The sequence below is a fragment of the Arvicola amphibius genome, chromosome 12 (assembly GCF_903992535.2).
Source record: "Arvicola amphibius chromosome 12, mArvAmp1.2, whole genome shotgun sequence".
Taxonomy (NCBI): domain Eukaryota; kingdom Metazoa; phylum Chordata; class Mammalia; order Rodentia; family Cricetidae; genus Arvicola; species Arvicola amphibius.
The window spans coordinates 162,374,798-162,378,861 of NC_052058.2; the positions used below are offsets into that span (position 1 = coordinate 162,374,798).

Genomic DNA, 4,064 nt, shown 5'->3' on the forward strand with positions numbered 1-4,064 from the left:
AATTACAGTATATTACATTCTGTAGAGTTTTCTTGTTCTCCTGAGTAATGTTAAACTTGAGTGGACAAGTGGGTTGAAGTAAAGTGATGGCGGAATATACAAAATAATCCCACAGTCGTTCAGAATTACATATAATGAAGGGTTATTTATTTAGGGGAGACTCACGGATCACCATCCTAGATCACAGTCCTCTGCAAGAACAGGGAACAGGAACAGGGCTAGCAGATGGAAGCAAGAGCTGGAAGCAAGAGAGTGAGCATGAATAGCAAAAGAGACCACGCCCAAGTGGGCTGGTATCTTAAGGGCTATTGGCTGAAGGAGCAGAAGGAGCTCCCACAGCAGTGGAATGACAGCAAAGGAAGGACAAAGAATAGGGTTAGGGCAATACAGTTCATGAAAAAGAGGACAACACGAAAAAAAAAAAAAACATTTGCCAAAAAAACAGGACCTAATGTGTGAAGTCTGAGCTGGAGCAGCGACATAAGACACGGAGATAGGTGGGACACACATAGGAAAGAAAGAAAGTCAGTATCCTTATTTGGAGATGCTGTGATCCTAAAAGTTCCATCCAAAATCTCTTACAGCTGATAAGCCCCTTCAGCAGAGTAGCAGGATACAAAAATTAATACACAACAACCAGCCCCCTTCTGTTCGGCAATCATAAACCCACTGATAAATAGATCAAAGAAACTTAGGGTAAATCTGACCAAGGAGACAAAAGATAATGAAAAATTCTAGACATGAAAGAAAAGAATTGCAGAAGATGCCAGGGAAGAGAAAGAACTCCCATGCTCATGGATTGGTAGGGTTAAAATTGTGGAAATGGTCATATTGCCCAAAGCAGTGTACATATTCAATGTAATCCCTTCAAATATCCCAGTGTTTCACAGAAATTGAAAGAACACTCTCAAAATTCATAATGAAAAACAAAAGACCCCAAATAACCTAAACAACTCCAAGCAAATAGAAACAATCCTGGGGCCATCAACTACCCCTGGTTTCAAGCTATATTACAGAACTGTAGTAATGAAAACAACGTGGTACAGGCATAAAAACAGACATATTGGCCAATGGAATAGGATTGAGGACCTACATATAAGCCCACACTCCTACCACCAGCTGATTTTTTGAGAAAGAGGCCGACAATATACATCTGAGAAAAGGTAGTATCTTCATCAAATGGTGCTGGTCAAACTGGACGGCTCCATGAAGAAGAATGAAAATTGATCCCTTCCATACTTCCAGTGGATCAGAACCCTCAGCGGAGGCCTGATGATCTGGATCTAACAGAGAAGAAAGAAAAGGGAAAAATTGATAAGAATGTGTCCAAAGACAGGAGAAGGGCAGCACACCCAGCAAAAAAGAGATAAGACTAGGAACTTCACAAGCTAAGGTAAGGCCTGTCATCCTCTGAAACCCTGGAACTGATAGCACAGCCATTCCACCCATCTACTCGCTTGTGGAAATAACCGTTCTAATGCACGTTATCTCCTGACAGCCAACTTGGACCTTTTCCTATCTAAGAACTCAATGTTCATAACAGCTCCAATAGGATGAAAGGGGCATATTAAAACTATATATGTCAATTATCGATTTAATGAAGAAGCTGTTTAAAATGGAATGAACGGGATTGCGAAGCAAGGTGTGCTGATAAGACATGGTCACCCTTGAGCCTGGAGGAAGGATGAACAGAATATACTCTGCAATGAGGAAGGAGACAGTGGGGTAGGCCTGGATTTCTCAGCTCGGAGATCTGTGTGAGGAGGCTGTGAGTGAAGGGAGACAGAGGATGGTAGCGAATCACCCTTTCTTCCCCTGCTCATTCTCTTCCTAGGCCTCCGTAAAACAGACTGGCCAGAAACCAGGGTATACAGAAAACTATTGCTGTAATTGCCAAAGACCCACCCATAATTGGAACTCAGATTGGGATAGACAGGAGTAGAAAGTAAATCTTCAGCAGTTAACACAAAATATCCAGCATAGATTTTAATGCAGGTCAAAAAAAAAATAAAAATAGTGCTGGTTCCTCCCAACCCCCAGAACAGGCAATAGGGAGGAGTATAAGAAATGTAAGCTGCAGGGGAGTTCCTAATCCTAAAACTGCTGTGGGAAACTCATTTCTACCTACTGCCCCCTCACCAGAACGTCCCCAAGGGCATCCTCTTCCATGAGCAATCCTGCTCTTTGAGGACCCTGGGATGTAGGGGTCTATCTAGGAACTCATTATCTCCTTGGAACAAATGACCCGTGAGCAGCTAGCCAACGGTAATTCACAGAGCCCCATGTCCTCCCTTCCACTGGACCTTCGTCCCAAGCCCTAGACCGCCCAGCTCCCCAAACATGGTAAGCTCTGTCCATCCCCCTGCGCATTTCAGTTGTAACTGGTTTGGACAGCAGCCTGTGTGCATTGTGCCTTGAAATGCTTCATGTCAGTTAATTTGATTAATCTCGGAGAAAACTCAATTAGGCTTGTCAGCTTTTTGCATAGGACATTTAATATCTATTAAAATGGTGTCACCTCCATCAGCCCAAGGCATTGTTTTCAGCTTCTCCCAGAAATCAACTCTGGAAACAAGTGGTATGAGAAATGTAACCCCATCATTTTCCACGTTCAACACACATTCTTAAAAATGTGTATGTTAATTTGTTTCCTACTCTCACTTTCCCCAAGAACCGTTCTTGAAAGTAGAACAGACAAGGCTAAAGGTTAATTGGCCAAACAGTATAAAAAGGAGAACCAGGAGAGAAAAATCTTCATAGGTAGTGAGAATAATTAATTTAGTGGACTGACTCTGGTTCTTGCTTCAAAACAACTACAGCATTTTCTTACGACAATAAAGATATGGGGACTGGGGAGGTGGTGCAGTTGGCGAGGTGCCTACTGTACAAGTATGAGGACCTGAGTTTGGATCCCCAGAGCCCCCATAAGAAGCTGGGTGCTGAGGGTAGAGAGTGGGCAAGCATCAGGCACAGATAGCCTAGCCCAGTTCATGAGATTCAGGTTCAGCGAGACTCCCTGTCTCAAAATAACAAGGGAGGGCAGTCAAGGAAACACACTGGCAATAGCCTCCACGTGGATGCTCATACTCACTTGCATGCAGATCTGCACACATCCAAATTAGCAAGTACACATAGCACACATGCACGCACGCACATACACACACATGCACACACACACACCACACAAGACACACAACACATTCAACACAAAACAACACACATGAAAATGTGGATATGAATGGGTAACACCTACCCACTGTGCTTATGCATTAACAGTTTTAATTATTGACACAAAATAAGAAACTACTTACTAGTGGTACCTTGTCCTGCTAGAAATCTGAAAGCTGTGAGTTAAATTATTGTGAGGTATGCAGCAAAGTCAGAATGTGACTGCACACTCTCTTTTTTTTTAATTTATTTATTTTTAAAAATATGGAACGCTTCACGAATTTGCATGTCATCCTTGCGCGGGGGCCATGCTAATCTTCTCTGTATCGTTCCAATTTTAGTATATGTGCTGCCGAAGCAAGCACGACTATACACTTTCAAATCAAGATAAGTTTAAAGATATATCCACTGACTATTTATTTTGCTGTCTTAACTCTTGTGCCTCCTCCCCAGTGTGCATGGCCTCTGCTGGAAATTTAAGCTATATCAGATTCCTCTGAAACTCTTTCTATTAGAATACATTCAGATCTTGATAATGTCGGCAATAAGAGGGTGGTCTCTCCATCCTGACACGTAGGCACTGGAAATTTTAGGTAAGTAGTATGCCTACCAGGGAGAGAGCTCAGTGAGGAAAAGCGCATTAGGCCAGGCCTTGTAACCTCAATTCTAGTTCCAGAATTCACAAGGTAGAAGGAATGAATTGACGCCCACAATCTGTCCTCTGACCTCCAAATGCCTACTGTACTACACACAAACTTCCCCACACTACCACGCAAAGAAATAAATATTTAAAAAGTAATATACTAGAGTATTCTCAAATATTCTATACAATTACGTACTTCAACACATTTCTTGTTATTTGTGTGTGTGTGTGTGTGTGTGTGTGTGTGTGTATG

At 42.3% G+C, this 4,064-nt stretch overlaps 1 non-coding gene across 1 annotated transcript; it reads right to left on the reverse strand.

Moving 5' to 3' along the window:
• Nucleotides 1–3,426: 3,426 nt before the first annotated feature.
• LOC119803165 lies at nucleotides 3,427–3,533 on the reverse strand. Its single transcript, XR_005283575.1, has one exon. It is a non-coding gene; the product is annotated as a U6 spliceosomal RNA (small nuclear RNA).
• Between the last annotated feature and the right edge of the window lie 531 nt (nucleotides 3,534–4,064).